This window comes from Erinaceus europaeus, chromosome 2 (assembly GCF_950295315.1).
Source record: "Erinaceus europaeus chromosome 2, mEriEur2.1, whole genome shotgun sequence".
Classification (NCBI taxonomy): Eukaryota; Metazoa; Chordata; class Mammalia; order Eulipotyphla; family Erinaceidae; genus Erinaceus; species Erinaceus europaeus.
Window position 1 is genome coordinate 8554693 of NC_080163.1, and position 10775 is coordinate 8565467.

Here is a 10775-nt window from a genome sequence, read left to right on the forward strand (position 1 = left end):
TCTACAAAACCTTCAAAGAAGAACTAATACTTCTACTTTTAAATGTCTTCCAGAAGTTTGAAGACACTGGAATACTCCCTGCAAGCTTCTATGAAGCCAACATCACTTTGATACCAAAAGCAGACAGGGATTCAACCAAAAAAGAAAACTACATACCAATATTTCTGATGAACATAGATGCTAAAATATTGAACAAAATCCTAGCCAACCGAACACAGCAGTATATTAAAAAGATTGTTCATCATGACCAAGTGGGGTTTATCCCAGGCATGCAAGGTTGGTTTAATATATGTAAATCAATCAATGTGATCCACCACATCAACAAAAGCAAGACCAAAAACTACATGGTCAAATCAATAGATGCAGAGAAAGCCTTTGGCAAAACCCAATATCCCTTTATGATCAAAACACTACAAAAAATGGGAATAGATGGAAAATTCCTGAAGATAGTGGAGTCTATATATAGCAAACCTACAGCCAACATCATACTCAATGGTGAAAAATTGGAAGCATTTCCCCTCAGATCAGGTACTAGACAGGGATGCCCACTATCACCATTGCTATTCAACATAGTGTTGGAAGTTCTTGCCATAGCAATCAGGCAGGAGCAAGAAATTAAAGGGATACAGATAGGAAGAGAACAAGTCAAACTCTACCTATTTGCAGATGACATGACAGTATACACAGAAAAACCTAAGGAATCCAGCAAGAAGCTTTTGGAAATCATCAGGCAATACAGTAATGTGTCAGGCTACAAAATTAACATTCAAAAGTCAGTGGCTTTCCTCTATAGAAACAGTCAGTTAGAAGAAGTTGAAATCCAGAAATCAATTCCTTTTACTATAGCAACAAAAACAATAAAATATCAAGGATTATACCTAACCAAAGAAGTGAAAGACTTGTATACTGAAAATTATGAGTCACTACTCTAGGAAACTGAAAAAGACACAAAGAAGTGGAAAGATATTCCATGTTCATGGATTGGAAGAATTAACATCATCAAAATGAATATACTACCCAGAGCCAAATACAAATTTAATGCTATCCCCATCAAGATCCCTAACACATTCTTTAGGAGAATAGGACAAATGCTACAAATGTTTATCTGGAACCAGAAAAGACCTAGAATTGCCAAAACAATCTTGAGAAAAAAGAACAGAACCAGAGGCACTACATTCCCAGAACTCAAATTGTGTTATAGGGCCATTGTAATCAAAACTGCTTGGTACTAGAACATGATTTACACACTGACCAGTGGAATAGAATTGAGAGCCCAGAATACAGCCCCAAACCTATGGACATCGAATATTTGGCAAAGGGGCTCAGACTATTCAATGGATAAAGCAGAATCTCTTCAACAAATGGTGTTGGAAACAATGGCTTGAAACATGCAGAAGAATGAAACTGAACCACTGTATTTCACTAAATACAAAAGTAAATTCCAAGTGGATCAAGGACTTGGATGTTAGACCACAAACTATCAGATACTTAGAAGAAATTATTGGCAGAACTCTTTTCCGCATAAATTTTAAAGACATTTTCAATGAAACAAATCCAATTACAAAGAAGACTAAGGCAAGTATAAGCCTATGGGACTACATCAAATTAAAAAGCTTCTTCACAGCAAAAGAAACCACTACCCAAACCAAGAGACCCCTCACAGAATGGGAGAAGATCTTTACATGCCATACATCAGACAAGAGGTTAATAACCAACATATATAAAGAGCTTGCCAGTCTCAACAACAAGACAACAAATAACCCCATCCAAAAATGGGGGGAGGACATAGACAGAATATTCACCACATAAGAGATCCAAAAGGCTGATAAACACATGAAAAATGCTTCAAGTCTCTGATTGTCAGAGAAATGCAAATAAAGACAACAATGAGATACCACTTCACTCCTGTGAGAATGTCATACATCAGAAAAGGGAACAGCAGCAAATACTGGAGAGGGTGTGGGGTCAAAGGAACCCTCCTGCACTGCTGGTGGGAATGTCAATTGGTCCAACCTCTGTGGAGAACAGTCTGGAGAACTCTCAGAAGGCTAGAAATGGACCTGCCCTATGATCCTGCAATTCCCCTCCTGGGGATATATCCTAAGGAACCCAACACATCCATTCAAAAAGATTTCTGTATACCTAGGTTCACAGCAGCACAATTTGTAATAACCAAAACCTGGAAGCAACCCAGGTGTCCAACAACAGATGAGTGGCTGAGCAAGTTGTGGTCTATATACACAATGGAATGCTACTCAGCTGTAAAAAATGGTGACTTCACCGTTTTCAGCCGATCTTGGATGGACCTTGAAAAATTCATGTTATGTGAAATAAGTCAGAAACAGAAGGATGAATATGGGATGATCTCACTCTCAGGTAGAAGTTGAAAAACAAGATCAGAAACGAAAACACAAGTAGAACCTGAAATGGAATTGGAATATTGCACCAAAGTAAAAGACTCTGGGGTGGGTGGGTGGGGAGAATACAGGTTCATGGAGGATGATAAATGACATAGTGTGGGTTGTATTGTTAAATGGGAAACTGGGGAATGTTATGCATGTACAAACTGTTGTATTTACTGTTGAATGTAAAACATTAATTCCCCAATAAAGAAATAAATTTAAGAAAAACTGCCTCCCAAAATACAACAAGAAGAAAAACAACAACTAAAAGCAACAATCTAACAAAAACTAAAGAGAAAAAAGAAGAAGAGTGAAGTAAAATTGGCAGACAACCACAGCCAACAGAGGGAGTAGATATAGAGAACCAGGGATGGGGTTGACATATTAACAGAAATATATATATATATATATATATATATATATATATATGTATTAATATCCATGAGTGTGTGTGGTGTGTGTGTGTGTGTGTGTGAGAGAGAGAGAGAGAGAGATTCAGAGGGCAGACTTATCAGCCTGTAAGATTGCTTTGGGATTGCCTGTAGCTCAGATCTAGTCACACAGGTCACATGCATCCCCCTCCATTATGACAAAAGGTTCAGCTATGGAATCTTTCTTAATGAGTTTGACTCCACAGGGTGGACTTCTTTGTCTCTGGCTGCTCCTAACTCCAAAATAATCCACTCCTGGCCTGGGGGAATGGGCTTGGAGGTGCAATGGGAAAACATCAGTAAGCTTCCCTTTGCCATTTCCATCACCCTTCCTCAGTGCATAGACTGGGTAGAATTTTTCTACCATGGATCTTTTTTGTCCCCTACTCTATATTTTGTCTCCTACTGGTCTTCAAGTCCTGTTTCCACTTAAATCTACCTGAATTAGAAGAAAAGAGGTTTTTTTTAGGTGGGTCCTTCTAGGTGCTGCCTTCATGCAGCCATCTGGGTATGACCCTCCTCTTCTATTTCTTGAGTAGAACATCATCACAGGGATTGAGAAGTGACTAGATTTCCTTACAGGCTACTGCACTCTATATGGCCTTTTGAGCATATATTCAATGTGTCCTAAGTTCCACTCCCTTGTGAGTGGCCATTGTTACAACTGTAACTAGGCCTATTTTCAAAATGGTAACTTGACCCTTAACAATTTCCTTTAGGAAGCTGAGAGGGATAAGAAATGAATAGCTCTCCCTTGTGTAAACAATTACAATTTATATTTTTCTCATCAGATGAGGGAGTTTTCTATTTCTCATGCAGGTGAGGCAGAGCCTGAACATGCTGGAGTCCCTGCTCAAGAGTAAAAAGGAGCTGATGGCTGGGAAACACAAAGCCATCATGGCAGCGATGTTCACCAGCAATGCGGAGGGCTGGTTAAGAAGAGACAGAAGAGCCTGGAAGATGGAGGAGAGGAGGTAGAAGACAAGGGTGCTCACCAGGAGGAGGATGGTCTTGGTAGCCCTGGACTCATGGGAGTGTCTGGAGGAGACCTTGTTCCTGTGAAGGTGCTGGACTCTCTGCTGGTGCCTGTGCAGGATGAGAAGCATGGAGACACTGGCCCAGAGCATGAGCCCCAGACACAGAGCATCAGGGAAGGACAGCAGGGCTGTAAAAGCCGAGTCTAGTTTGGTCAGAATGACGAACAGCAGAATAGAAAATAAAGTCTTTCATATTTGTAGTGTTTATATTGTTCAGTGAAGCACTCAAATATATGGGAAAGATGACATTTATCAACATTTCAAGGACCCAGCACAGGGAAATGCAGATGCTAATGTACCTGGGGGCTTTTTACTTAAGCCTTGCCCACCTGGAGGTCCAGGGGCTGATGGTGATGGCTTGCATAGCACTCAGAAGGGAGGTGGTGCTGAGGGACACCCCCCTTGCCACTCTATGAAGATATAAAAAAAGTTTGCATTCAATATCCCTGAAAAAATTCCTCCACCCAAAGGCTGACATTGTGTAGGGCACACCTTTGCAGAGGAGGGTCAAACAGTTGGCAAAGAGCAGGTGCTTCAGGGTCAAATCTGTGGGCCTTACTCTGTGCTCAGTGAAGTGGAGAGAGAAATACTGACAGAGGAGAGAGAGGGCCCTGTTTCCCCAGGGCTCCTACTGCAGCCTGAATGAGGAAGATCACTGCAAATAACACATTCCTGCCCACAGGGCTGATGTTTCTGCCCTAAACAGGTTTCTTCCTGAACAGGGCAAGTGGTGTGTGTGGAGTGGATGCTGTCATCCAGTCCTGTGTCTTCCACTCACCACTGACTACACCTGGAAACAGGGAAAGACAGCATCATGTTCTCTGAGGAGAAGCACTGCAAGGTTTGCATAACTCTGGGACATCTACAGCATAAAGGCGCTCATTGAACACACCCAATATTTCACTACTCACATACTAAGAATGATAGTACTATGTCTTTAGCTACATATAAAGAGAACATTATTGGAGAAGAGAATCTTTGCACAAATCTTCTGAGATGGGAAGAGTGGTAATTTCAAACCAGTTCAGCTGGAAATATAGAGAGTGTGTTAAACCATCAGGCTCTACCAAATATTACCTAAGATGTTACCACACAGTGATCTAGTTGACATGTAGGACTTTTTCTGCACATTTAATTGAGGCTTGTGGCACTTATTAATTTCCACTGAATGGTTGTGATTCACTTTACACCAACAGCTCCTGTCACAGAAGCTGTTAAATAAAGGTCTCATGCCCTAAGTTAGTGCACATACATCATTCATACAGATAAAATACTTTGAGGCAAAAACTAATTTATGATTACTTTATGAGAATAATTTTGTTTTAAAATTGGAAATATACTCACTAGTATAGCTAATTTTACCTGGAAGTACACTAAATTTTGTGAGTGAAATTGAAATACAGTATATCTGCAAAGTGACATATTCAACCATGTGCATTTTATTAGCTGGAGTTATATCTTTTGATCTTCCTTCAGGGAGACATCATCCATGGGAGAAAACTGGTTAGACACTGCTGATAGCCTGTCTTCTCTTTATTTCTTAACCTAGAGAGTGAGCACAACCACATCATAATCTACAGGCATAATTCAATGGAGACACAAGGACTCTCTCTGATTGCAGGAGAGATAGGGAGGAGAGTGGGAGTGTGAGGGGAAGGGAGAAGGAAAGGGAGAGGGAGGGAGGAAAGGAGAGAGAGAGAGAGAAATAGAGAGAGAATCCTTCAATTTAAGCCCATATATCTGGATTACATTTCGCCCAGTGCTGGAGGTTTCCCCAAGATTGTTGATATCTCTTATTAGACACATGGGCTGTTAAAGTTCCACCTCTAATAACATGAACAAGTGATTTTATATATCCTTTAAGGTGGATTGAAATATGGGTTGATACTCTTGTTTCCTTAATCACACTGAAATTCAGTTTCCTGGACTTGGGTGGTGCACTTATGAACTATGTTCAAGGACTTAGACCCAAATCCCCAGCCTCCACCTGCAGGGAAAAAGCTGCCCAAGTGATGAAGTGGAGCTGTAGATGCTTTTCTGTCTCTCTCCATCTATTTTTCCTTTCCCCCTCTTTATTTGTCTGTCTTCATCCAATAGGAAAAAAAATAAAAAGCAATCATAATCAGTTTCCATTAGGCTGCCACCTCAAACAACTAACCTGCTGTATGTTACACAGTGAGACATCAGGCATGGTCACAGCATCCCCACACAGCCTTGTGACAGTTTGCTTCATCCCAGAGCAATATGGCACTCTTGTGTGGCTTGGTACTCAATCAGGTTAATTACTGATAGACATGTCCCATCAGAGTAATGAGCTACCGTTGTCCAACACACTCAACCTCTCCGACAGAAACAGACCAAACTCGCCAGACTACTTCCCTGTGTCAGGACCATGAGCTCAGAGCAGTGCTCACTATGGCAGGACTTTCAGACTCTGGAGGCAGCCAGACCTTGATATATGGACTTGGGGTTCTGCCCCACTCGTCTTAGCCCTGAAATTATCCTGTCACCTGTGGAGCCATGGGAGGGAGGACTGGGAGGGAGAACATTCCTGAAAACTTTCCTCTGAGTTGTTAATTACCTAAATGCAATTACAACTTTCTGGTCAGCACCCCTTGGGAGGCAGTGGATGTGTTTGGCAGAGGGACTTTCTTGTCTCTGGTGCTTGGGGTGAGCTGGTCCCTGAGGAGGAGCAGGAAATGCTGAGTCTGACAATTGAGGGCTGGTGGGGAGTTCATGAGTCTCCCTGGACCTCCCCTTCCCCGCAAGTGCTCCTGCCAACAGGAAATATGGGATGATGTCACTGCTCTTGAATTTGTTGGTACTGTCTTTGTGGCCTAACAAGTGGTATATCGTTGAGGATGCCCTGTGTGTATTTGAAAAGAATGTGTATTCCAGTTTTTTTTTTTTTTTGAGTGAAGGACTATTTAAATGTCCAGGAGAGCTAGTATGTCCATCTCCTCATTTAATTATCGTTTTTCTTTGTTGATTCTCTGCTTCATTGATCTGCCTAACAGTGAGAGTGGGATGGTGAAGTCTCCCACTATTATTGTATTACTATTGATGTATTATTGTAGTTCTTTCAGTAGGTGATTGAGGTATTTAGATGGTCCTTCATTGGATGCATAGATGTTAATATTTGTTAAATTTTCTTGGTTGATTGATCCTCTAATAATTATGCAATGGCCTTGCCTATCTTTTATTACTTTATTTAATTTAAAGTCTATGGTGTCAGAAATGAGAATGGCTGTTCCTGCCCTTTTTGTGGTACATTAGCCTGTATGATATTTTTCCATCCTTTCATGTTAAGTCTTTGTCTAGTTGGGTCAGGTATGATTCTTGCAAGCAGCATATGTTTGATTTGTGGTTTCTGATCCATCCTCCCACTCTCTGCCTTTTAATGGTTAAGGTTTTTTTAAATTATTTATTTACTCTTTTTGTTGCCCTTTTTTATTGTTGTAGTTATTATTGATATCATTGTTGTTGGATAGGACAGAGAGAAATGGAGAGAGGAGGGGAAGATAGAGAGGGGGAGAGAAAGACAGACACCTGCAGACCTGCTTCACCACCTGTGAAGTGACTCTTCTGCAGGTGGGGAGCCGGGCTCCAGTCGGGATCCTTCCACTGGTCCTTGTGCTTAGCGCCACCTGCGCTTAACCAGCTGCGCTACCGCCCACTCCCAATGGTTAAGTTTAAGCCACTTACATTTACTGATATTATGGATTGAATGTTTTGTAGTGCAATTATTTAACAATTTTTTATTTGCTCTTATATATGTCAAGTATTATAGTGATGCTCACGAGGAAGCAATTACAGAAGTCAGACTTTCCACCTTCTGCATCCCACAATAACCCTGGGTCCAATAGGAAAGCTCAGATTCTGGCTGGAGTGCAGCCAGATAAGCTTAGGTGGCACAAAGTACTAGGACAGGCACTAGGATCCCAGTTTGATCAGCTACCTAGACACCTGCAGGGAAATCGCTGTACAGATGGTGAAGCAGGTCTGCAGGTGTCTATCTTTCCCCCTGTCTGTCTTCTCCCTTCTCTCGCCATTTTTCTCTGTCTTATCCAACAACAATAATAACTACAACAATAGAAAAACAAGGGCAACAAAATGAAATATATACAACTAATATTAAACAAAACTCTTTAGTATAGCTCAAAGGTAAGCAAAGAATGAGACCTGAGGACACATGGAAGGCAGGGCGTTACGTTTACTTTAGGTTAACAGGCAGATTCCCACCAGATCTGCACACACTTGGCCCCCAGCACCCAGATTTTATCAGTTTCAAACTGGGTGTGGCACAATCTGATTGGTTAGAAACCATGTCCATCAAGGTGCTGACAGTAAAGGTGAAAGCAGGTTGGCTGCCATCAGAGCCCACCACTCAGATGCTGGAATAGAGAAATGGGTGTGAGGCCTATAGATTTTTCGTTTTATCTACCACTGCCTTATTTTTCTTTTCTTTTTCTTTTTCTTTCTTTTTTCCTCTTGCTAGAGCACTGTTGAGCTCTGCCTAGGAATGGTTCAGGGAACTGAACCTGGAACTCTGAAGCCCCAGGCATGACAATCTCTTTACATAAGCATTTTGGTGCCTACGGTTGTTTCAGTTGCAATATCTTGTAACATGGGGTTTTATTCTTTCCTTAAAAAATGAATTTTGAAGGTCAGGCGGTAGCTCTGCGGATTAAGCGCACTTGCCACCTTGCAAGTACCAGAGTAAGGATCCCCGTTTGAGCCCCAGTCCCCACCTGCAGGGGAACCGCTTCACAGGAGGAGATGCAGGTCTACAGGTATCTATCTTTCTCTCCCCCTTTCTGTGTTCCTCTCCTCTCTCCATTTCTCTCTGTCTTATCCAGAAACAACATCAGTGATAACGATAATAATAACAGCAACAACAAGAGCAAAAACTAGGAAGGGATGGCCTCTAGGAGCAGTGGATTTGTAGTGCAGGCACAGAACCCTAGTAATAACCCTGTAGGCAAAAAAAGAGAGAAAAAATAATTTAATATAAGGAAATAAATATGGGGTGCCAGGTGGTGGCCCAGCTGGTTAAGCACACATGGAGGGATGTGAGATGACCAAGACCTGTATAAGGATTCAGGTTCAAGCCCTAGGCTCCCCAACTTCAAGGGGTCCACTTCACAAGATATGAAGCAGGTCTGTAGGTGTCTTTCTTTCTCTCCCACCTCTCTGTCTTGCCTCCTCTCTCAATTTCTCTATTTCCTATCGAACAACAGTGACATCAATGACAGCAATAATTACAACCACAACAATAATAAAAAAGGCAACAAAAGAGAAAAATGACCCCAGGATGACTGTGTTTGTGGTACAGGCACAGAGCCCCAGCAATAACCAACACTTTGCTTCTGTTACCTTTTCTGATGTATGACATTCTCACAGGAGTGAAGTGTTATCTCACAGTTGTATTTATTTGCATTTGCATTTCTCTGACAATCAGAGACTTGGAGCATTTTTTCATGTGTTTCTCGGCCTTTGGATCTCTTCTGTGGTGAATATTCTGTCCATGTCCTTCCCCCTTTTTTGGATGGAGTTATTTGTTGTCTTGTTGTTGAGTTTGGCAATCTCTTTATATATGTTGGTTATTAAACTCGTCTGATATATGGCATGTAAAGATCTTCTCCTATTCTGTGAGGGGTCTCTTGGTTTGGGTAGTGGTTTCTTTTGCTGTGAAGAAGCTTTTTAATTTGATGTAGTCCCATAGGTTTATACTTGCCTTAGTCTTCTTTGTAATTAGATTTGTTTCATTGAAGATGTCTTTGAAATTTATGCAGAAAAGAGTTCTGCCAATATATTCTTCTAAGTATCTGATAGTTTGTGGCCTAACATCCAAGTCCTTGATCCACTTGGAATTTACTTTTGTATTTGGTGAAATACAGTGATTCAGTTTCATTCTTCTGCATGTTTCAACCCATTGTTTCCAACACCATTTGTTGAAGAGACTCTGCTTTCCCCATGTAATAGTCTGGGCACCTTTGTCAAAAATTAGATGTCCACAGGTGTGGGGCCTCATTTCTGGGCTCTCAATTCTATTCCACTGGTCAGTGTGTCTATTCATGTTCCAGTACCAAGAATTTTGATGACAATGGCACTATAATACAGTTTGAGATCTGGGAGTGTGATGCCTCCGGTTCTGTTCTTTTTTCTCAAGATTGTTTTGGCAATTCTAGGTCTTTTCTGGTTCCCGATAAAAATTTGTAGCATTTGTTCTATTCTCCTAAAAATGTGTTTGGGATATTGATGGGTATAGCATTAAATTTGTTCATGGCTCAGGGTAGTATATTCATTTTGATGATGTTAATTCTACCAACCCATGAACATGGAATATCTTTCCACTTCTTTGTGTCTTTTTCAATTTCCTTGAGTAGTGACTCATAATTTTCAGTATGCAAGTCTTTCACTTCTTTGGTTAGGTTTACTCCTAGATATTTTATTGTTATAGTTATTATAGTAAAAGGAATTTATTTCTGAATTTCAATTTCTTCTAGCTTAGTGTTTGCAAGAGGAATGCCACTGACTTTTGAATGTTAATTTTGTAGCCTGACACCTTACTGTATTGCCTGATGATTTTGAAAAGCTTCTTGCTGGATTCCTTAGGTTTTTCCGTGTATGCTATCATGTCATCTGCAAATAGGGAGAGTTTGACTTCTCTTCCAATCTGTATGCCTTTAATTCCTTGCTCCTGCCTGATTGCTATGGCAAGAACTTCCAACACTATGTTGAATAGTAATGGTGATAGTGGGCATCCCTGTCTAGTACCTGATCTGAGTGGAAATTCTTCCAGTTTTTCACCATTGAGTATGATGTTGGCTGTAGGTTTGTTATATATAGACTCCACTATCTTCAGGAATTTTCCATCTATTCCCATTTTTGTAGTGTTTTGA

The 10775-nt window shown here is 40.9% G+C and overlaps 1 pseudogene; it reads right to left on the reverse strand.

The window, feature by feature from the left end:
- Positions 1–3606: 3606 nt before the first annotated feature.
- LOC103127044 (vomeronasal type-1 receptor 4-like) lies at positions 3607–6061 on the reverse strand (annotated as a pseudogene).
- Between the last annotated feature and the right edge of the window lie 4714 nt (positions 6062–10775).